Source organism: Aphis gossypii, chromosome 3, assembly GCF_020184175.1.
Source record: "Aphis gossypii isolate Hap1 chromosome 3, ASM2018417v2, whole genome shotgun sequence".
Lineage (NCBI taxonomy): Eukaryota > Metazoa > Arthropoda > Insecta > Hemiptera > Aphididae > Aphis > Aphis gossypii.
In genome coordinates, this window is record NC_065532.1 from 12742361 (window position 1) to 12769610 (window position 27250).

A 27250-nucleotide genomic window follows, 5' to 3' on the forward strand; every position below is an offset into this window, starting at 1 on the left:
ACTCGCGAAAACCAATAAATAGTTGCCAACCGCGGCGTACCTACATGAAATCGATGCCCGATTACTTTATATTTGAAGTCAATGGCCATCGGCTGATATTATTGAAACCCGATTCCGATGTACCTATTGGTAAAAAAATATCCAGCGGGCACTGATCGCATGTGAAATGTTGCAAGTATGTTACCTATACATGGGTATCGAAAAATTATGTTTTTTTTTTTTTTTTTTAATAATATCTATATACTTTAACATACAGAAATTAAATTAAGTAGACACTATGAATATTGCTCCATACTACGTATTTTCTGCTACCATGTTTTTGTTTTTTTTTTTTGGGGGGGGGGGGAGCAGATAATAATAATTTTGTTGAATTTAAAATACCTGGAGCCTTAGTATACACAATACAAATTATAATTTTAGACATGAAGTATAAATTATTATTTACTTAAGTCACATAATTAACATTCAACATATTAACTATTTTTTATGAAAATTTTAAGTTTTAAGCCTTTAACTTAAATGTTTTTTTAGATATATATAAAATACGCCATTAATTTTGTATAATATTTTTATCTTAATTTTACAATATTATTTTTTGTATTGTATTATTATTTGTATAATACTTGCCCAAACACACTACCATTGAGTATAGATAGTATAGATACTATCTATACTCAATGACACTACTTTTATTATGTGGGTAAAAAAATAATTCACCCAAAAGCATGACGCCCGAAAAACCACAATTATTCTTATCGACCGATACCATCTATCAGCATAATATTGTACCATAAAAATAATATTTAAAATAATTTCGTGTGATAAAATTAATTTTATAATTATTATAGAAACATATGATATTTATTTGGTAGTTGGTACTTACTATTTTGTATACGAATGATTTGGCGGGAGAGACGTATCATAGTTTTGGGGGTTGTCTGATTTTCTTCCAAGCCATTATATTTCACACATTTTTTGTGCCAATGATGTTTTGTACATAATAATTTTTTCATACAGGCATTTTATAACATAATATTTGTTATTTCATTTAAAAATGTATTTACAATTATACAATCGAACAAATAACGAATGCAACATATCAAAAATATACGAGTAAATGAACGATATAATGGTACCTAACCTAACTAGCAGAAGCCAACTTATCAAGTAAGGAACTTAATTAAATTATTATTAGCTGCAGCGCTAATCAGACGTACATTATTGGCTATTGACTTTATTTATTACCAGCTTAATTTACTCTTTTGGAAATGTAAGAGTGAAGTCTATAACATCATGAAATCAAATGCATTTTTATTTGATAGTTTTAAGTCTTTATAATGGCATAATTATATTGATGTTTTTTGGATTTGTTTTCATGGATTTTTTTTAGAGTTTAGGGTCAAATGACACGTCCTAACTCTAAATATTGTACAATATTAATGTCATCTATCGTTAAATCGTTTTGTATATCACAGTCTATAGCTGATAGATACGCATATGAGACGAGCGTACGCGTTCCTCGAACACCGGGCATCGACGGCGCTGCGTAGCTGACGATTTACATAGACTGCGGTCACGGCGGGCGAGCGGCTTGTTGATTTGACAACCCTTTGAAACGGTTTTGACGGCCGTGTAAAAAGAAAACTGAGTCGACGGCAGATTGACCCCGATCTATGGTAATGTAGTGCGCATAAGCATCTGCTGCCGTGCACACACACACATACGAGTGCATGTATATTATTATTATAATATATACACCGATAGGTATAGGTACACACCTGACGGACGGTCGCCGCGGTCATTAGTCAGTCAATCGACCGGTCAAGCCCCATCTCGGACCACCCTCCGGCGCGCAGATGGTTCACACCGCGAACACGGTATACTGCGGTGTGGTCGATCCGTGTATTATTGACACGAGGCGGCGGCGGCGGCGGTTTATTGTGCGTGCAGCGGCGCAAGGCGGCGACGGACACATCACAATATACTATAATAAAGGATTCGAAGGGAGAAAGAAAGGATTTGTGTACTACCGTGTGTGTATGTGTGTGTGTACACGCAGTAGGTACTACCTTTACCTTTACGTTAGTGCGCTGCACCCGATGATTCTCAGCACGACTCTGCATCGGCTCCCTGACCACGGGCCGTGTCCGAAACCGCTACACCAAAAGAGCTTTGGACAAGACGAAATGTCACACCTGCCTTTTGTGTCGTCACTGCATATGCGCTGGTCGTCCGTCGATAATCTGTTCATATTTCTCTAATATAATAAATAATAATATGTATTATTATTATGTACATATTTGTGTATACCGCGGGCGCGCGTCCGAGTCCGACAAAAGACCCGTCGAGGGGTCATACCTCGTCACTCCCGTTACCAGAGTGCAGTATACCGCTGCAGCGGTCATATAGAGCTGCCATCCATGCGCGCGTATACTATAATATATGACGTACCTGTCTACAGGGTGATTTACCAATAGTAGTATGCTCACTCCCATTATATTTATTCGATAATGAATTTATCCGAATTCTGCGATTTTATCCGTTATATACTTATACACAAGAATATTATCTTTCCAGATATTAACATTTTATACACTTTATTTATAGGGATAGTGTCTGATGTCGAGATTAAACTCATTTTTTCAAACAATTACTGCCCGCATTCAACGGTACAAATCGTTTCTCGGATGATTTTTTTGAAATAATTGCGTGTTGGATTTAAATCAAAATTCAAACGAGTAGTGATCAACTATCAAACCAAATTCAGGTAATAATATAGATAAATCTTTTATAATAATACTATAGTCTTCTACATAAAACCTTTATAGTTTCTCTCTTTTGTAGTTGGAAACCTAACGTTACTCCGTTAGTTTCCCCCCCACAAAATAATACGTTGCTTTAGGGAAACCAAAAAATAAGTATATATATTATGTGTTGTATGTACTTAGTATCAACTTATATTGTTAGTAGACGACAAAAATATTAAATCTATTGAATATTCAAATTTTTCAATAAAAAACTTTCCACCTTATCACTAATAAGTATTATGCTTTTTATTTTTATTTATGTCAAACAATTCATGAATTATCTTGCACTTTGATTTGCATACTCACGTAGGTAAACGCTAAGGCTTTGGAAGAAATAGCCGGTCGCTACCATTGCTTGGAGAATCACTCCGTATATTTGTTATTTTTATATACATATTATATATTCCGCCATCAGTTATTATATACATTATACTTACACACAAATAAACACAATACGCGGATGTGTGATTGTACTTCGTTATTATTATATTATTATTATAATATATGCTCTATATATTATACCTACCTACGTTGTTGACCGCTGTCGGACAAACATACAAGACGCGTGCGGATTTTCGTACAAAACGTTTTGTCAACAAAACCGTATTGACGTTTTGTATAATACTATAATATTATACTTGGATGGGTTCGTCCTACTGCTACGTTTTGCGGTATGTATGGGGACTTGGGGTCATTGGCGCAGCTATATAGAAATATCAAAAGGGGGCGGTGCACATTAGATATAAAACACCCAGTGGATACATTTGAATATATGTATTTGCGTCATAATACAAAAAAACTATATCAATTGAACAGTGAAAATTATTATTAAAAAAATTAAGTAGGTAGTACCTATCTATCTATTATTCTTATCAATCTTAGTCTTGTTTAGTTGTAAATACTAGCTATACTCCTTGTTCAGCATTTTTAAGGATCCTTCCGTAATATCGCGTAATTAAAAATTTTATATTGTAGTTAAATTATACGTTTCCTTTACCTTTTTTATTTGAATAAGAACCTCACTAAATCCCTATAAAACGCTGAAAAACATTTGAGAAAGTATAAAGTTCTCCTTGTTTACCGTGTTCGAGTGGAAATTCATTAAGACAATAATCAAATCCTAATAACCATACAATTTCCCGGACACAATAAAAATATGTCTTTATAAATTGTTTGCCTATCTTGTGAAAAAATTTGATGAATTATGTATTTATTTGTTAACTTTGTCATCGTAAAACAACGTAGGTATATACTATTATTTCCGTTTGTAAAATGCCCAAAATTGATACTATAATTATATAGGTAGTATTGTTATATAATACAAAAATAGATAGGGGGGGGGGGGCATTTAGGAGCTGGCCCCCTAAATACGCCACTGTGGGAGATCGATTTTTCAGTTCATATATGCGAAATAAAGACGAACAAATAAAATAATAAATAGCTAAGTTTTATAAGCCGACTTTGAAATTATATTTTTGATCTTAATAAATGAAGTTGGAGTATACATAGAGGTATTTAACTACTTACCTAAATACAATACGGTGCGTTAAAACTCAAATGATCCTTTTGGTACAATTACCCACTCCATTTTAACGGTTTAGTGTGTACTTAAGTCTTAAATATTGTACATATTCTTTACTTAAAACTCCACCACTATCTTGCTTAAACGTCTGGTGCGTGGATTTGAAATTATTTTAATTTTCAATCATATAATTTCCCGTGTTTGCATGATAATGTTTTTTGTTTGTTTTAAACTCAGTACATAATACACAAAGAAAAAAAATGGTTTAACATAAAAATTAAATGCAACGATAGAGCAAAATATGAAAATTCTCAATAAGTTCATTATGATTTATGAGGAATGATTTTATACAATAGTACCCACACATATAGCAACGTTTTCTGGCGGTGGCGCATTCGTAATTTGTGCAGCCTAAATGTATTAGAAGTTTAAATGACTGAAACAACGCGTATATTTCTATTCATTCCGTGCTTATAGACACCACCCGATTATATAATTATGTTAAATATTTATTGTATGAAGTTCGATAATTCACTTGTACTCGTTTACGCTGATATTCGTTTTATGGCCGATCAATATATTCGTATACTATTTTTTGAGACGATCGTTTATGATATGTGTAATACGTCGTAAAAATAAAGTGTTCATAATTTATTATCGTTCTCGTGGAAGTCTTTAACAAGAAGATTAAATATTTATATAAAAAAAAACTAGTGTTGGTCGTATAATTATACCTATACCGATATGTTATTACTTATTACTTATTATTATATTATATATTAGTGTAACACTAAACGTATTTAATGAATACACGAGTACCTACCTATATAAATACTATACTTATGTATATATTATATCAAACCTTATGTTATATAATTAAAGTTATGTTAAAAATTTGGAGTTGACAAAAATCGTTTAAAAATGAATATTTGTAATAATAATATTAAAAAAATCGATGTGTAATTTTGATATTTATCTACTGATTGACCTCAGTATCGTCTATAATAAAGTATATCCGAGGCTGTCTTTTCTGAAAAATACCGGTCGACGACATGATTGCAAAATTTATGCTATAATATATATAATATATAGTATATACGCTCAACTGCTGCGTGTAGGCAGGTATGTACGTACGTATAGTCGATTGGTGTGATTGACGGACGATAGCTAAATCGATCGATTTCGACTCACCACCAACGTTTTTTACTCGCGCTTATTATTAGTTATAAATTATCATAGTAGTACAAGTATAAATATGTATAGACACATAATAGTGTTGGTGTGTTGGTGTGTCGGTGTGTCGTGTAAATTGTTTTTTAATAACCATATTATTACTTATATAATATAATATATATATATATACCTAGGCAGATCTTATTCCTAGAATTATAACAATATATAAAATTTTGTCCACTTGTATTTTATGTACGAGTAGAGGTACTAATAGCGTATTGTTCTTAATAAAATATATCGTTTCTTTGTGGGCTTATATGATTTTTGAATGCTTTTAGTCCCACAGGAGTGTGATAATATTATATGTAACGATTGACTATATTATGTGATTTATACGGACGTTCTCATTCTATTTATTGATGTACCTATACCTGTGTGTAGGTATTTCGCTTCAAGTAAAATTATTAGGGCGTGTTGTCTACGTCGATTTTTTTTCATACTTCAGTACGCACGTTGTTGTACGAATAAAATACGATGAGATAAATAATGAATTGCGTCTGTTAAACTTAATTATTATATTATAATTACGTACCTATTATTTTATGAGTACCACTATACTAATTAGGTACGTCACAATGAAACCGCCATCTATGATCTATATACAGACCATAAGTGTTTATTATATTATATGTTTGCATTTGTATGTTCGTTATTATCTATACAAACGTGTGCAATATTTTAATGATAAAAAGGAATTTGAATAATATTGACCATTCTTATTTCTATTAATGAACAGATTAACGCAAACGTTTTTTAAATTCTTCAGAGTCATATTATCATTTTGAGTAAAATATATTAAAATGCGCCTCAAATAATTTAACTATATATGAGTACGAGTACATACCTAATAATTAGCTAAAATAAAAAATAACAAGTTTTTCATTTTTATTATTAACGATAACGTCGATACGTTGATATTACTACCAAATGAGGAAATACCAAGAAAATGTATAAGTTGTTCAGAAATTATCGTATACAATTTTATACAGATATATTATTTTATTATTTAATATTTCGTAGTTGTATAATATTCTATTTCTTATTCGTACCTTGTTAACTTGCATTAACTGTTGTTACACTTATTGCAAAACATAGTTTTTTTTAACTTAATTTATGTAACTTTTTTTTTTTAAGATAAAAATAACCAACTATGAATATACAAATCAATCGTGTATAATAATTATAATCACACTTGTTATAAAGTATACGAATAACGTGTACATTACTTATAAGTTATAGGAAACTATATATTAACCCAATATAAAATAATATTATGCTGTTTACGAAAAATCTTCTAACCTAACCTAACTAGTATTGGAGTTTACAATTTTAAAGAATTAACTATATCCTAATGGATAATTCCAGTGGTACAAAAAATCGGGTTTTGTCAAATAAAATCATTTCTGTGCCTGTATACTGTATAGTATTACATTAGATATATTATACGTTATAAACAGTATTTATTAAAACTAAACAAAGTTAAAACGACCAAGTGTAGAAGAAATTACAAATAAAGATAAGAAAGAAATGTATTCATTTTAGTAAATATTTTGAGCTTCTTTACATGAAAAAAAAAACCGAAAATCCTGTCTTGACTTCCAGTTTTTTTTTTTTTTTTTATTCCAGAATTCAACCGGTTGCACTGGATTTTAAGAATAAAGAATGGGTAAATGTTTCGGATTCTAATCGAACATTGGAATTTAATGTACGGTTGCGTCTTTTACATTACGGATGTCAGGTCACAATACAAATTTTAACGATACTTACTCCGTGTATAGTAGTATTTACATTTTGGCACGTGCATACCTACTTACGCTGCGAAAACAATGATAATTATTTCCTTCTAGTATTATACTAATAACATAAAAATTAATTTTATCATATTAAATTCAATTATTTTTGTTAACTGTAATATTATGTATTTAAAAATTAACGTAATCGGTAACCCGTGATCTGTACATTTAAAATAGATTAGGTAGGTTGTAACTTGTAGGTACCTATTACATTAGATATAATATAGTATACATGTTCCAGTGAATTAAATTAATTAATCAAATATTACATGTTTTACAATATTATATTATTGCAGCTATTAATTATTATATGTTGGATAGATACTTTTATATAATATAGGATGAGAATGGGTGTTGGGTGTGTATATTTTATGTTGCGCATAATTTTATTCTATGTAGAAAATGCCATAAACTAGTAATGCAAAACACGTTATATTATAATTTAAAAATAATGCGATATTTAAGCTTAAAATAAATATATGTTTATGCAGTTAAACATTAACGTTTTATTATACAATTGCGTTTTAAATTGTGAGCGAATCGATGAATATATTGGCTTTAGTGCTTTACAATGATGTATGTGTTTTTGAGTTGGACGTCGGCTTTAGGAGACCTAAATATATGTTTCAAGCTTGATCTTTGAAGTTGGTTTTTAGTAGAATATTGAATCTAATTGGTAGATATTATGATAGGCGTCAAAAATATTTGAATACTTTTAAAAATAATATAGGAAAAAAAAAATAAAATCGTCGGAAGTCGTTTAGCTGTATAGTATTATTAGTAGACATTGATTGTACTTCGTCATTGAATAGGTACGCCTGCGATAAATATTGTTGAATTACAATACAAATATGTATGAACATAAAATGTTTATAAAACAGGTTGTGTCTATATAATTTTGATATTAATTAATTCTTTTAAGAAAACTTATTAAAGAACATGTATTTCAAGCTTTTTTTGTTATAAACTATTATAAAAAAAAATATCAAACATTTTAAATGCTTATATAAATAACAAAAAATGAATATTGATTAAATTAAGTTATAATTAGCTAAAATTTAGTTTAAGTATTAAGAAAATTGCATTGTATATGGAAAGTTATAGTTAAGATTTAATGGTGTGAAGTTTTCGTTAAAACAAATTGTTAAAGGAGAAATCGTTATCTTCGATTTTTAATTTAAAATAAGATTTCTCAAAAGTTATTTTTTAGTGACCTATTAATTTTAAAAATATACAATCAAGTTTATTTTTAAGCTCGACATTTTTCAAAATTGGATTTTTAAATAAAAATGTATAACTTTTTAGGTATTATGTTCTACCATTTATAATAACAATAAATTTAAGCTAATTATACCACCTAACGTATTCACATCGTTATATACACTAGTTATAGCACATCGATATTGACTTTTAGCTACTTATAAGTTAATTTTAAATAAATAATAGCTAGTATTGTTACATATGTATGAAATAATATTATAAAAGTGTAATATCGTATAATATAATATGCAATTTGTTATTGTTAAATACTACTTATAGGTAGAATATAATAAATTGCTAATATCAATATAAATATATACTATAAAGTGCATAATTATTCTGATTATAATGGTGTGAAAATCTTGAGAGTGGTCATCCTTCCTCTTTAATGATTTATCATTAAATTAAAGTTTAACTCTTCTATTACAGTGACCTACTCAATGACGCGTAATACATTCAACACCTACTATACAGCAGAGTTATTTTCCATGGATTTTATTATTCAGCGATGAACACATATAACAAATGTAAATCGTACAAATTCCTATATAGGTACGTATTAACTGTTTTGATTTATAACTGCAATGATATTTCACATCTACAATTATATCGTTAAAAAAATTTACTATTTGAATGTAGGTACCTACCTATATAAACGTCATAAAACCATCACAACCAACGTGACAACTTTTATTGTATACCTATAGTGTAGGTATAATGTACGATACAATCGTATGTTTATAATGTGTTGGCAACGACAAAAAATACCGACAAACTATTACAATTTTTTGTAGTATACCGTTAACTAACAAAGCTCGTTATATCTTTAACTTTTAAATTTCTCATGATTATATTTTGTTCTGGTTTATGAGTAATATTATGTTCAAAACAATGTGTATTTAGTAAAATAGATTGCATATATATATAGCAAACCGAGAAATTGTAGTTGTTGGAGGTACTATATACATATATACACAACTGTAAAATTGCTCTCACGTATATATATTTTAGATAACGGTAGTGATAATAGTTATGATGGTTTAACTTTGTGGTCACTCACCTTTACGAGAAGCACAATACGCATATATGCATTCAGACTATAACCTGTGCTGACTTCTATACTACATCTCAGTGAATGTTCTTTTTCTTTAATTCTGAATACTACAATGAAATTTAAATATATAAGTACGTCATATTATATGTATATAATATGTTTCATAAAGAACGTACATAGTGTCTTGTCTTTGACGTAACAAAATTGCTACTATTTCATAGATACAACTAATACATACAATTTTAAAAATACTATTCTAAAATTTTACTTTGTTTAACTTCTTTTAAGATCTGCACGGTTATAATGGCTGCAATATTAGTTATTATATTAAGTTATTCTTCTAAAAAATTTTGTAACAAAATAAACACATAGTGTATAGTGGAATATATATAAGATTTAAGCTGTCCATTGTATTAAAAATTGGCATGTGCCTGCAACTCACTTACGGGTCAAAGATTACCTATTTAACAATTTATCTATACTATTTTTGACTCGTCTAAATAAAATAAATTGTATAGGATTTTATTTGCTAATGCATAAATAATATAAATTTAACTAACTTTTCAATAACTAAAATGATATACACTGTAATTTTATTGTGTACATTCTTTAATAAATAAATATTAAATATTCTATGTGTTTTACAGTCAACACGCAAAAAATTTATTTATTTATTAATCTCCACAGGAAATTTGAGTGTACCATATTTTAGTAATATTGTGTAATAAATATAATAATTAAATAATTAAAAATAACACATGTAAAAAATAAAAAATGCACATTAATCCATTTGTACATTTCAAAGTATACCTAGATAATTAAAAATACCAGTGAAATTTCTATTACATAGTATGATTCGTATGTATCTCATGATTGAGTAAGGTCAGCGGTGGACGTGTTAAATTTGAATTCAGTAATAAATCGTTACATAAGAAAAACAATCCTGAATAAAGACGTCGTTAAATTGTAAAAGGTAGAGTACATTTTAGGGTTTAATTTTTCTATTGGTAATATATAGATGTATTTTTTTGGTAAAAATATCATTGTTATCAATAAGTAACAACTATAATATGATGTATTGACTTATACTTGAATAATGCGTATCTTAGAACGGTTGAGTAGGTTCGGTGGTATAAATTTAATTTATTTAGGGGAAAGCCTAAGTACCATCTTGATCTAATTTGTTACCACCCTCGAAGTTGAAGATTTAAGAATTTTTTTCCAAATAAGATGACATTGGGTAGAATAAAACGCTCATCGTTTTATAACTAATATATTTATCGCTCCACTCAGTATCTAAAATTATATTTGATAGTTGACGGTATTTAAATCATTTTATTTTATTTAATAAAACTTTATTTAATATTATTATACCCCAAAACAATCCTTTCGGTAAAGAGTAAAAAAAAAAAACTATGCAATAAGTATTAGTTTTCAATTGAAATTCTGTAATGCAATATTGCATAATTTATTATTTATGGAGTACCTATGTATCCAATATGTACTGAAATTAAGTAACCAATATTCATTTGCTTATAAATCGTTTCAATAAAAATAATACACTGCTCAGTGCTCATTTATTTGTATACACCAATGGACCAATGACCTTTGGTGATATATGTTTTGATTTGCGTATATGCTTCTAGTTTTTATTTATTATTTATGTATTCGTGTGGGTATGAATTAATAATTGTATTCTGTATATATGATTTAGAATTCACATTCCTACCTATCTTGATGATACATCGGATATATCTGATTTTTATTTATTTATTTATTGTACTTTTAATCAAATTTTTGAGATAAAAAAACTCATGTAATACACTCGTTCGCATAATTTTTACTTTTATTGTATGTATAACATGACTTCATAGATACCTACCTATATGGGCGTAAAAACTTTTCAAGAACGTAGCATACTTGATTTAGGTACGTGTTAGGAGTTGGAAAATTTCTATACTGTTACATTTTACTATTAGGTAATGATCGTCGAGTGTCTGCAGTATAGATACTACGAATTATTTAATATACTATATACTACTAGGTATTAAACAGTATACAGATGCGAGTGCATCTTAAATTCTCCGTCTTAAAAAAAGTCGTTAGTAAGAAAGGATTGTAATCTCAAGTTAAAATTATAAATGGCCTATATGTTAAAAAATCGGATGCAAAACATTGTTATGAACAATTTTTTTTTATTATTCATTTAACGATAATGATACAAAAAACTTCGAAATATTAAAACTAAAAAATTGATAAACATAAAACGTATATCTATTGATCATGTTATTATATTTACTACCTACTGCAAAATTACAGTTTATAAAAAATATACGTTGGTAAGGCCTATTTTTCTATAAAAATATGTCTTTCATTACTGAATTTACATTTAAAATCTCTGACACACAACATTTTAACAAACAAAGCATGCTTAGATATATTTTAAAAACTTCATTGTATCTACGTCTTGGTCATTAACACAAATGGTTGAATCACCTAAATTTAATATAATATACCTATCTTTATAGATTATTTATATCACAAAGCGATTAGCATGATGAAATTTGATTCTCGGTATTTTTTTCAAAATGATGGATGTAAAAATAAAATATTACGATATAAACCAAATTATTATGTGAGCTCTTTAAATCTAACCGGAAAATTTTACGATAATTTTTACCAAGTTTCTTTTGCCTAATCTTTTACCATTGACAAAAGTTGAGTGACTCTTTATTTTAAATGTTTTTACAAGCGTAATAACTTTTGTTTTTAGGTAGCCTATATCATAGTATAGCCACTAGCTTAAATGACTATTAACAGAAGTCTGCACAAAGAAAATGTTTTCCAAAGAGACATTCAAAAAGATAAAAGAAAAAAGGAAAAAGATATTCATTCTACATTTAAACACTTCATAACAAGGATTTAAAAAGGTAAGACTTTTTTGTAAGATTTATTTTAAAATTAAATAAAAATCATACCAAAAATTTAACTCTTTACCGAATTTTACGAAAATTTTTTACCGGTAAATTAAATTTCTCTACGTATGAGGAGCTATACAATTTAAGCACAATTAATTTGTTTATTTATTTATTTTTTTTATTTAATTGGAAAATAAAATAATTTAAAATTTAGTTTTTGTAGTACAGCATTTTTTGTAGGCGCCATTAACACAAACGATAAAATTGCTGTTTTTCGTAGAAAATGTGGCTATAGAGTAAATTTGACCCGACTTTGTAATATTTTATCACAAGTACCTGCAATAGTTCATGTATAGGTATAATGTGAGGCTACTCCGTTAGCTGAATTGCCAAATGAAAACAATAATTTGTATTCCCATGTACACTACAGGTCGATAACTAGGTATATAATATGTATATATGGTTGCGGGGGAACTGCATACTCTCCGATATTTTTTAAATAATCAATATTATGCCGGAGTCGAGGGTCTCACTCCGAAAATTAAAAACTAAACTTATAGGCTATTTGCGACAATATTATCGTGCTCGACACTCGTATTTATGTAATATCGTCTCACGCCGCAGGTATGTATAATATGCGTATTATATATATATATATATATGTTTATGTCTGCTGAGCGTTTATGTATATATAATAACAGAATGTGTGTCACAAGGGACGCGGCGATGGTCGTCTTCGTCGTTGGCAGCCGCGTATATAATATATTATTATTATTATTATGTGGACGTGCTGTGTAACATATATAATATTAATTACGGTGTAGGGAAGGAGAAAAAAAGCGCGTACACACTTGTTGCGGGGGGTCACGTGAAGTTCGTTGACCGGCTGTACGCGTACATGCGGTGTACACAGAATATCGTTTATATATGTATATCATAAATGTATATTGTATGTAATTTAACGTAGAAGCCGTCGCCGATATGTGCTCACTTGTCGTCGCCGGGCGTCGTCACAAAACGCCAGCCGTATAATAAACTTCTATATGTGTATATTATAATATTATGTGTTATACGATATATACGTATATATGCCTATTATTAAACGTGTAATAATAATGATATAGTATAACAATATGATATATATCGCTGTGGTATAGTGTCGGACGAGAGTGTGCTCTCGTATGTGTATACAATGAAATATCACGAGAGGAGGAAGGAGTGTTTTTTTTTTATATGTATACTAGTTCCGAGTTCTCTTTCTATTATCGCGCGTTTTGTAGGTAGGTATATACACACACAGCCGTCGACGTCGCTGTAATAATATTCTTCTTCTTTTTCATCTTCATTTTCCTCTCGGCTGCCTTGAGTCCCCGTCGTCGAGTTCGGAATTATTATTATTATTACTATGCTCGTATTATGAAATTGTACCAGCTCGCGTACATTTTCATTCCTATTTTCGTATATTAGGTACCTATCATATATTATTATAATATGTATATATTATATTATATTTGCTGTCCTCCAGGCCATTAAAATACAATGTAACACTACATATTATATATAAGTCGAATAAAATTAGTAAGTGTATGCGTATCTATAACATATAATACATAAAAGCTTGTGTTATTAAATAATGTGTATATCATAAAATATACAACATTAATATAATATATTATTATAGAAGACTATATTTCCTTATACAGAGTTATTCCCTAGCATTCTTATTACTCGACTCTATATTATTCTTATAATAATAAATTTATTTAAACCATTATATAATTTTAGGAATTTTTAAGGATACTCGTTGACTATATATTTTCAATTATTTAAATTCTTATACCATTTAAGAATTGTCCCGTGATGATACATTTTTCTTTTTTTTTTAATTTATAATAAACCATTTTTGCCATAAATTTATGCAAATTATTATTATTATTTTTTTTGAAACTTTATAGAAATACATATAAGTATTTGATGTACCTATCTAAATCAAAATTAGAATGAATTATGGTTACTGAATTACTTTAATGTTTATACAAAGGATAATAGTCCTTATAATAGTTTAAAAAATAAATAAAACACAATAAAATAACATCAAATTGAGTCTAATGTTTATTATACTTATAAACCATACTTGTCTACACACATTTTATAAAGTGTGATAGTAAGATTAATATAAATAAATAATAACTATAGATTTAAAATAATTATAGCCTCCCCCCCAAATTTTCCAAATCTAATATCTTGGGAGTATATTATCCATACTATACAACAATTAGGTACAGCGAAGAAAGAGACAAGATCGCGATTCACGCCTCTCGTATAGTTGTATATTATAATATTAATATGTATTGTTCATGCTGTTATTATTAGATACTATTATTTTTTTTCTACAAATAAGCCGAGAAAGATAATTTGAACCGATTTTTCTTTCTTTTTGTTTTCCCTTCTTCCTTTCTTTGCAGATCGATGTGAAACCACACCCGCACGTCACCCATTGTGCAGGACGTGTACAAAATTATTTTGGCTTTCTTTTGGCACAAACGCGCGCAGTGCCCCGAGGCCGTGGCAAGGACGACACGCCGGAGAACAACGCCCGTGAATGCCCGAAATTCTTATTCTTATATTTCTTCTTCTCTTTATTATTATTATTATTATATTCGCGACCAATAAACAATGTAATCATAATTTTTGCACACAACAACATTGTTGATATCACATGGCTTATATATTATATTATTGAATACGTGCATAGGTACTCTCACAGTCTCGTATCTTCTTTTACACATCTATACTTTGAGATTCAATACTGGTTCTGTTATTGTATACGATGTAAACTTCTTTAGAACGCATTGTGAAATAATTATTGAATTTTCTTTCGAATCAATTATATTATTACCTACTGCTATATTATATATATTGTCGGCATATGGTGTGTACCATATTATAGTGTTGCCTATACATAATCTTGTTTCAGAATATATCCTACATATTATATTAGAAAATAATGTTTATTCATTTTTAAGCATACTCGCGTATCGCCTATATCTTTCCCACTAATAATTTTACATACCTATTTTATTTTCAACGCATTTGTAAGGACTATTATTTTTATTATATACATTTTAATAACTCACTCAGAAACTGTGTATAGTGTGTACTACCTATATCATATATATATTATTATTTTATACAAAATAATTTTTATACATTAATGAATTTAATAATACTATCATAATAGAATAGGTACATGTTTATTGTTCATATTTAATCATAAAATGGTATTATATACATTATATATAAATGCCTTTCGTTAAAGTCTACAAAGAATTTATATAGGTACCTATACCTATATTAATTTTAAAAGTCAAATTACATTTATTATACATAATAACATATACTAACATATTCATGAACTATATAGAAGTAAATAATACCTTATTTTTGATGGGGTAATTTGTGTTGCATAAAATAAACGCCATATATATTCTTAAGGTATTGTAAATTTGTAACTTCTAACTTTGAATGATTAAATCAATTTTCTACACCATAACATATAAATACATAGAACATGTAGGTATTTTTAATTTTATTAAGTTGTACATATTATGGTGAACAAACAAATTTATTTTATCAGGTAAAATAGGAAATTTATTTTTGCGCTATTATCTTCAGAATACCTATTTCAAAATACCTGTATACGATAAGCAAAATTGTATTTCACCAATATTAATGTAACGATAGAGATAAATACATAATAATATAATAATATTATGTTCAGAAATTTTAACACGAATCCGTGATTTTTTTATGGTAAAATTGTTGTTTGAAGCTTAAAAATAAATGTATATATCTAGTGATAAATGATAATAAAATTATAATGTCATTTAATGTTTTTCTGAGTATTTTTGTTAATCGCCACACATTTTTTTTTTAAATTACCAAACTATTAAAAAACATTTTTAAGCAGGTTAATTTAATTTACACATGTATAATTTGTTTATAGCACATACGCGTGCAACCACAGTATATTGTCTTATTTATTTGATACATTATATAATTAATAATTATTAATTTGTATCATAAATTAATTGTCATTTTAGAATTTTTATCATTAGTAAAAATAGAAAAAACCGGATTTACTGAATTCTTATTTTAAATGTCAACTATATTATGGTAGGACGTAGGTATCTACATTGAATAATTGTTTTATCAAACAGCACTCACTATCTTAAATTAAATTAACGTTTTTGAAAATATTTGTTTACATAAGTTCCAGTCAAAATAAAATCTTATTTTGATCGTAATATTATTTTAATTTTTACTTTTTCGATTGACAGCATACATTTTTAATTTTAATTCTGAAGCAGAATATGAATCGGAGTAACTCGGTACATAAAATCGAAATTAGAACGAATATTTTAAGAGTTATATAGTTATTTAAAGCATAGACGAGCAGAGTATAGTAGATCAACATTTCATGAGGTAATCCCGCCTTACTTAACTCCACTCACCTAAATTTTAACTACTCATACTTTTAATTCAAAAACCACTCGTTTTAACCTAACCGAATTTCGTATTTTATGTATTGAAATAATTCGAAAAATACACTGTTTCAGGATATGAAATGTAAAATGTATGTTATCATAAAAATAAATTTTTAAATTTAAAAAAAATGTTGAAAAAATGTAATATTTTAAAACCAATGTTTTTTTTTTTTATTTCGGCTATAAAAATTATAAAAAAAAATTTTAAAACGTTTAATGAGTGTTGTCCGATAAAAGAATCACTTGTACCTATTAGCCATCAGGTATATAATATATATTTAATATTTATTATATAAGTACTATTTTTTCGGAAATTTTTTTAATATCATAATTTGAAAATTAGATAAGAGATAAAGAATAGATGAATAGAGTATTTTTTTTTTTTTTTTGAGTATTATAATTTAGGAAATAATTTTAAATAGCAGATGTACTTTTGATTTAAACATACCTACAGTCTACATAGATATTTGAACTGATCATTAATTTATACGTGGACCTTTTATTTTATCACAAGTGTGACCAAGATAATTAAATATAAAATTTCTTAGATTATTATAAATTATATAGCAATGAAAAATAAAATAATATTAATAATACTAAATAATAATATAACTTCACGTTGCACAGATATACTACGGCCGCGAGTACCTATACTTAGAAATGCATATTGCGTAGGTATACATAAATAATATTGGCAGTATAGTTTCAAGTTCAAATAAAAAGTATATGTTCATTCATCATAATATGTTTTCTTAATTGCATAAAACGACAGGTGTATATATCACTGTTCCATTGTTTTGTGTCATTACCCTTGTGCTAGTAATCTTGCTAGGGTTTTCTTGATATGTGCACGCCGCGGCCGTAACATATGTGTGATTGTAAAAATCCATAATCTCTAAACTTTTAAATCTAATGGTGTTGTATAAACTCGGAATGATATTCTAAAAAATCATAATAAATATGACATATTATACTGACACAATAGTATTATAATAATAGATATCAAATACACTGATAATAAAATATTAAACTTGATTAAAATTATATTTTATTTAAATAATATGGAAACTTTAATATACAATTATACATCGTATTATAATTTATCACTATTATTATATCCATTCAAAACTCAACTAATTGTTCTGAGTAAACGTATATAGATCATTCGAAGGTTTAAAGTTACAAACTTCCAATATGTATGATTTTAATAATATCATTATTAACCTTATTAATTATAATTAATACATGTACATCAATCATTTTAATAATATTTAATTCCTAAGTTAACGATGTCATTTTTACGTCAAGGTACTTAACATTTTATAATGTTATTAAATTTTTCTGCGTTTTCGTTATATTTTATTACGACACAAGTATATTATTGATACGATACTCTCATATTTAAAGCCACGTGGTTTTTAAAGCAGGGAAAAATACTCTGCCGTTGGTATAATATCACAGGTTTCAATTATTGTAACTCGTCATCGAGTAAGTCATTTTATTAGACATGTTAAATTTATATTCAATGTAATAATTAATCATAATACGAGTTGAGAAGACGTGTCTACACTTCTGCAGGCTTTATTTATATACCTAATGGAAATTATAATACAATTTAAAAATAATTTAATGTTATTATTATTATATTTTAATAACTTTAACAAGTTATTTAACAATTTAAAATATCTATAAATGTCTAAATAAAAACAAAAAGTGTGTCAATATTTTTTGAAAATCGTATAATTTCTTGTCAGGCAAAAGAATATTTTGCCTCAATATGAAATCAATACATTGGAGATTTGGTTCTCGGAAAACAGTTTTTATAAGCATTATTCATCTGATTTATATAATGATTGAAATTCAAAAATTACGATAATGGAATTGTTGAAGGTTTAAATTTTTAAAATCTATTGATATGTTTGACAATGATATCTTTATAATAAGAAAAAATAATAGATGCCTCTTGTCCTTTGTACCTGAAACCCGTGATAATTTACTCGCACTGTATTTTATATCAACAGATTGTTATAATATTATTATGCACTTACACAAATGTTTATATTGTTTATTATGTATAAGTTATCGGATTTCTTGTGCGGGTCGTGAACACCGCGGTAAACGTTTGAAGTTTAAATTGCCGACTCTGCATTTAAGAATGTTGTCATTTATCATTGCGTTTTAAACCACTACTGGTTATTTTCTATACTTATTATTCAAATGTTGAGACACCAAAAATAATATTTCCTACATATTTAACTATACTAAAATAAAGTATAAAAAATAATTTGTATTTGTTTATCAATATAACAGTTCTTTCTAGCTTAGATGCATCATTTCAAGATATAAAATATTGCCTTTAATTTATAAATATTTTTACTTTCTCAGCACTATTATCCTAACCAAAGCGAATTTTGTCTAACCACTGTATAGGATATATATTATATAATAAACAAATACTTCATTGTCACTTAAAAACTTTTTAAAAGATTTTATATTTAAAAAATGCTAATATTAATATTTACGTAATCGTATTGTAATATGCAGTCTTACATTTTAAACTTAATAAAAACAAAAATAATCCCGAATAAATTTAGGATTGTTATAGGTTCTTGTTGTAAATATTATCTTCTTAATTTATCTATATAGTATTTAATAACAAAATTGATTATGTAAAATATGACGTGATAAATATATAAGTAAAAATTTAATTGTGTTAATTGTATTATACTGTATTTTAAAAAAATATCTTAGCAGTAAATTACATAGAATATATTCTAATTATTATTCTATTTTTTAGATGACCTATGTCATAGCACTGAATGAATGAAAATATTTCTATATTTTATTTTTAAAATAATTTTTTTATAATAGTCGTTAACAAATATAAAAAATTAATTAATACTAAAAATTCACTTAACCCATGCTATAAAGCGTTGGTATAAATATTATTTTTACAATTATATCATGAAATAAATAGTAATAATACCATTGAATAGAATTATAAATTTCAAAATCCAAAGTTAATGGTATTATTTTGTTATTATTTTTCATAGTAACATTTTGAGATTAAAGAACACAATACAGAATAATTGTAATATCAAAAAAAATTCCAAAAAATAATATTATCTAATATTTTTATAAGCCGACAGATACAGCTATTCCTACTTATTTAAAATATACGATAAATTTATATTATACATTAAGTATTACATTAATATAGCATTAATTTTAATGAAATATGTCGGTATGTACATTTTATTATATTAAGTACAAAATTAATATCTGTCATAAAAGTTTTACATATTTTTTTTATGTACCAACAGTTTGACTAAAATTATTGTCAAACATTCATGATAGTTCAAAACATAATATTGTGAGGTGAAACAATTTTGTTCTTAACAAACGTGCATATTATGCTTAGGACATTGATTTACGTACATTTCCTAATGAGCGAAGTGTAATAATAATATTGTATTTACACTGTATTATCGTTGTCTATTGCTGTTCGGGCGGTTATATTCATAATATTAATTTATAGTATAGGCATTAATGCACCATAATGTTTACCCCGGAAGAAAGAATGCATTCAATATATATTTCAAACAAACAAAATATATAATAAAATATTATATTAATGACTGTCTCCTGCAATTTTAACGGGTTTCAACGAGAACAGACATTTAAAACAAACGATATACTTTGTCTGTTTGCTGTTGCAACAGCTAGTCGGTTAGTATAGGTATACTGGTATCTATATAAGCTTACTTTAAATTTGAAGTTAATGAATTATCAGACAATGCGGTTCTAATGAAGTAAATGCAACTAGGTCACTGTTTTAAATAATTTTTGCTTTTCATTTGACGCAATGACGCGCGTCGTTAACTGTATATTTGACATATGTTAAATATTATACAATTGGATAGTGATGAAAATATCGGAAATCGTAATTCTCACACAAATACAAAAGAAAATATTAAGAAGCTTATTCCTTTCATGCATACACGTTGAATGTTCTTATACATACCTATATTTATAGGTAATTGGTTGAGTCATTGGGATTAAAACTAATCACGAAATAAAACAACCTGTATAATTTAAAAATGTTAGCCGAATAAAATATAAATTAATACTCATTATTCAATTTAGTTGTAATTTAACATCTATACAGCCTTGTGATTTTTTTCAATTCAATTTTATGTGTATTCCAGGTGGGGATTTTTTTTTTTTTTGGCAATAGTTTTGCGTATAATGAGCTCAAATCTTGGTGCCTATCCATATATATATTTATCACTCTAAATGGGAGTAGGCGGGGTTATTCCATACTTAATAAAGCCAAAAAGTAGTTTTTAATGGTATAGTTTTAGCATAGAACCATTAATTTACTAACATACAAATAAATGTAATCAATCATGATTTATTTAAACCATATAAGTGTACATATTATTATGTTATCTACTTATCTACTAAATTATAAGGCTAAAAACTTTGATTAAATATGATTTTAGTATTAGAAAAAATAATTCTATTGAAATAAATATCTATACAGTTTATGTGAAAATAATAAAATGTAATTGGTTTATGGTTTAAAAGCTGATTTCAGTGAATAAAATTTTCATTTTTGTTTTTTTTTTAATTATTGCAATATATGTATAGTTAATAATATTAATATTATTTATACATTAAATATTATCATAATTATTTTACAGGTATAAAATAGCAATCCATATTTTTGTTAGTTGTAGCCGTAACTATTTATATTTGTTTGGCATAAAACATCCGTCATACAATATTAATATAATATATACAATGTACAATTGTAGGTACAATGATACATCATATAATACATAATATTTATTAAGTATAGATATTTTTTTTCAAAAATTATGTAGTTTTAAAGTCCACAGATGACAATAATATGTGCAGTATAAGTAAATTATAGATTAAATTATGTGGGGTAAAAATTAAGATGTCATATCGATTATAAAATTAACGACCAACGTTTCACAATAATATATGATACACGCAGCTTGTTTCGTCTCTTTAAATATATAATAATAATAATAATACAAGTCGTAAATATTATGGTTTACGGATGCGTTGCTTAAGACGTGTACACAATTAAGGGTGTTAACGTTCACGTCGCTGCAGGTATATAATATTATGTATATGACAATATGTTGTTATTATATTTTGTCGGTTTGAGAGCGATAAATATTGTATGAGCACAATACACATAGAGACCTCATAATACGACGTCATGTGTTCTTGTAATATTTTATCATCGTATCTCCCGAATAATACATGTGTAGTAGGTAATACTATAAGGCCTATACGAGTGAACACTGAACACGCGTATTATTATAGAAGTTTATCGATGCGCCCAAAATACAGATACATTGTATTCAGTCCGAATCGTTTCATTGAAATACGTATATATAATGCATACACACTCATACATAACACTTTTATTGCCTATATAGTATCTAAACGACTAAAAATATGTGTAAATAAACTATATAAAGCCTTTATATCTCCAGGCGGGGCTTGTATAGCTCACCTAAAATTACAGGAAAATTAAAAAATTCTCTCGGCATTGAGTGAACGTATTACGTAATATGTAAAAACTATATAATAATATTGTAATTTGTATGAAAGTTGCTACAAAACACTTGGCCACGGACCACGGCATAAGCAAAGCATATACTAAACTTTTGTCGGATCCTAGTTAAGTCTCGCCAGTATAACAAATCATCAAAGAAAATGAACAAAGCAAAATCTGGGCAACAGAATTCGTTAACTAAAACCTCGAACAAATTATTAGTTATTACGTGCGAGTAAAAAAAAGAATAAATTATAGTGTATTAACTCCCTGAAAATGGTTATAATACATATTATGCAGCTCATTTAATATTTCAGAATATTGGACGTAATTTTGATCTATAAATATTACAAATATAAACATCATAGATAACATAATATAACGTATGCAGTAAATGAAATTACAAATACATGTGGCGTATGAATTTAAATAGTATGAAATACTAACAACATGGCAGTATGGAACACTTGAAAAAATACACATATCCAACTTTATTACAAGTTTGAAATTAACAATAAAAAAAAAAAATCAAATAAAACATTAAGGACAAGTCGGTGAAACGTAAAACACTTTAGGCCGGTGTCACGCTTGCGGATTTTCCACGGCGGAATAATCGCGACATGTAGCGATTTTATTTTTTCCGTGCGGAAATTTCGCTATAATATGTAATGTGTTCAGTAGTATTTAAATACATGAATTTCGATATTACGAAAATTCCGCAAGTGTGACACCGGCATTAGGGATACACACTTATACGAAAAGATATAACCAGCTACACAGAATACATATTAAAAAAAAAAAAAAACAAAATCAAGAATACACAACGATTTAAATCCTACATCCTTTATCAAATTAAGAATTTATCCTGCAGATAAAATGTTATCTATTTCAGGCTATACGGTAGTAATGAAAACCTTAATATGTTAAGTATTCTTTTCAAAATCAATGAAAAAATATCCAAATCAAGGCTGACATCACATTTGTCTCAAGACTACGTTTATAAAAAGACCGCCCGAAGAGCAACCCGTGAAGACTATACTTATAAAAAAAATAACGACAACGGTTCGAATTAGTGAGTACCTAATATTTTAATTGTAAACTTGTAAAAACATTAAATATAATGCCGAAACAGTTAATGTGATAAAAATATAATACGTGTGCACGAGCCCGATCGAGCGTGCGTTCAAATCCCTCGTTCGAAAAACATTATGTTCGCATACCCATATCTCACTAAAGTCCGACACTATATATATAGCTAATATATTATTTAGTCTACCAATCGACACAAAGAGTCGTGCGGAACTAAAAAAATAAAAATAAATACCTATGGTCACACACACCGCGCGTACATGCGACAGACATGCATATAACAGACAACAGTCTGATATTTAAGGGATGATTTCCGCAGTGGAACGCACGGTACATTTAACATATCATACGGTGCACCGAAGACGAGTGCATTTTACTATGTATTATATTATACGCGTTACCACCTGCATCAGCAGCAGCATTGCAGCCGCCGCTCTAGTTGCAGTATATGTAATATATGTATATATGTGTATTATTATATTTACTTCCTGGTGCGTGCGTGCGAACGGGGTTCAACGACTGTGCGTAGTTCCGACAAAAATATACGTAGAAAACACACAAACTCCGTCGGCGGCGGTGGCAGTGGCGGTGGCGGCAGCGGCGAGGGACGACGACTATATAATAATAACATACGAGTTCCACGAACCAGGAAAAGCCGAGGCCTGCATAGATAGATCCGGACGATGGCGGCGGCGGCGGTTAGGTGACCCAGTGTCGAGGGAGGACGACGCGGCCGCCGGACCCGACTGCTCATCGTCGACGCGCGGGTGCGCGGTGTGCGCGCGCACGATATATTATATACGTGTGTGTGTGATGTGAACGCGTCGACCGCGCGGCCGCAGCCGTCGTCGTCGTCTTCTTCTTCTTCTTCTTCTTCTTCTTCTGTTTGCGACCACCACCACCACCACCACCACCACCGCCGCGGCAACGGCGGACGAACAGTCGAGGCCAACAACCTGACTAGTAGGTCACAGTGGCACGATGGTCGGCGGCCGCCCGGCCGTTGACTCACGTGACGTCACCGGTGTCCGATCGGGCGGCGGCGGTTCCCTTCCGCGCGCGCGCGCTCGCGATCCGCCCGATCGTTCGCCGGATCGCACGACTCGCGCGCCACCCGCTCGACCGACTACAACCGCAGAACTCATAACAATACCCATACAATATTATATAACTTTATTATTCGCACTGGAACGCGAGCGTATTATAATGTAATATTATTATTATTATTGTTGTTGTTGTTGTTGTCGTTGTCGTTGTCGTTATAATAACCTACCTCGTATATGCGTGTCAGTAAGGAATTTCGATAGATATATTTATTATTGTTATATAGAACCCAAAACTATTTTGTCCGTGATTGTCCGCGGGCGTAACCAACGACGACACAACTCCAGCAGTCATGTATGATGTGTGTGAACGCGTAATGGACGATGTACAATTATATATTATTAAAATTTTATTGTCCGACGACAATTTTATCGCATAACCGTCGGCAGACGGACCCGGCGGCGGCGCGCGTAGTCATGCGTAACGCTCGACGCTCGACAATAGGACGACGACGACAACGGTTTCTCGGCTTTTTTGGACGCCAACCCGCTGCACGTCGCAAAATCCATCGTTATTGTTACCGATTTATCATGTGCCGCGCAACTACTATAATACTGGGGTGTTTGGGGGGATGCAGTCCGATCGGATTGAACTGTGTTGTTCTTTTATAAAAAAAAAATTCTGGTTACCTATATAGATATCGAGAATTCGTTGTGTAGATTACCATGTAATGTATAGGTACAGGCGTGATAAAAAAAAAAACAGTCAAGTGTGTGACTCGTGTCATAACGCAATTTTTGCGGTCTTTGGCGAATCGCAATCCCAAGCAAAGTCACTATAGGTTATAGGTTACTATTTTGAGATACCTACACCAAATACTGCACCGCATGGTTATTGCAGAATAATTATATTTCGACTATACGTCATAAATTGTGACACTGTAGCTGTTGAATTTATCGTTACGCGTGAACAGTTATTATATATATTTATATATATATGATATCTATACGTATACTCGTATACGTATAGTGCGTAAGTTTGGTGTCTCGTTACAATAGAGAGTTGTCCCCTGCATGGTGGGACGAGTGGCAGTGGGGCCCACGTCCTGGGTCGTTCGCCTTAAGCGGAGTTCGCACAAATTTGCAGTTTTTCGCGAACTAAGCTCGATTACGCATAATTATATTAAAATATTATTTAATTGCTATATTTTTGTGTTCAACACGTTGGCGACAGACGATATTTCAAATATTTGCACCGGAGATGCGTCATTTCTAAAATTTTAAAATAGGAATTTTAAATATGCGATTTAAAGAAACTTGGGGTAGGGTACGCGGATTTGCGCGTGTGTCGGCCAAGAACCGTTCAATCGTAGAAGTTAGCGCGTGACGTGTCGTTTAATATGACGTAATTTTATACGTGGATTTCTTCGTTTTGAAGTATAGGTATTGGTATATACGTCTATGCAAACAGGCACAATTTTATTTTTAAAACTCACCTATGGGGGGAGGTTAAATTTAGACCAAGTAGTCCATTGTGTGTACCATTTATATACACCCTCCTCCTACCACGATTCATTACTTATAAGTTATAACACAAGAAATATGTTGATATGTTATGCTTCTAAAATAATCTTTTTCCAATTTGATTAATATGAAGTTGTAATAGTCTAACAGATCTAATTTCCCATCGCTATTTTCTAAAAATTTTTTTTTAGTCTAAGTATACGTATTATACAATTTTAGAAACCAAAAAAAAAAAAATATATATGTATGTAACTACGTAGTATACCTTGTATAGTGCTTACTTTTTGCATTTATACTTATATGTATGTATATTGTATACGTAATATGATACTGTGGTAGCGTGGTTAATGCATCATGACTCCAATAGTTCAATCGTTTAAAGTTGTATTGGTAAACATTATAGATAAATAGTTTTGGTACCAATAATAAGAGTGGATATTCGTAATCGCAAAAAGTTATATAATACTAAATTGTTTGTAAAAAAATGTAATTCGATGTATTTTATATATTTAAAACAATTATTATATAGATGTAAATTATTTAGATTTAAATAGATTTTATTCCTGGATTTTTGCACACATTTTTAGAGGGGCTTAACTTCTTTTAGTCCCCTCCAAACTACATAAACATTCAAAAATAGAACTACATAAATTCCGTTTACAAATTTGGACGAAGGAAAAAGGGTTATGGCATGATGATACTGCCGAACAATAAAACAGTATTATTGGTAATATCGCAGTTATACTATAATGTCAATTGTTTATACTGCAGCCTATTATATACATATATTTATATATATATATAATATTTATTATATATTACGTATTGTATTAATTCAATGTTGAATAATTTAGCCAATCG

At 29.0% G+C, this 27250-nt stretch overlaps 1 long non-coding RNA gene across 2 annotated transcripts; it reads right to left on the reverse strand.

Moving 5' to 3' along the window:
* Nucleotides 1-736: 736 nt before the first annotated feature.
* LOC126551406 (uncharacterized) lies at nucleotides 737-24640 on the reverse strand. Of its 2 annotated transcripts, none has more exons than XR_007605304.1 (3): nucleotides 24308-24640; nucleotides 1779-2257; nucleotides 737-1671 (listed from the first exon to the last, which is right to left on the reverse strand). It is a non-coding gene; the product is annotated as an uncharacterized LOC126551406 (long non-coding RNA). The 2 variants fall into 2 exon arrangements; XR_007605305.1 differs by having other exon boundaries at nucleotides 737-1698.
* Between the last annotated feature and the right edge of the window lie 2610 nt (nucleotides 24641-27250).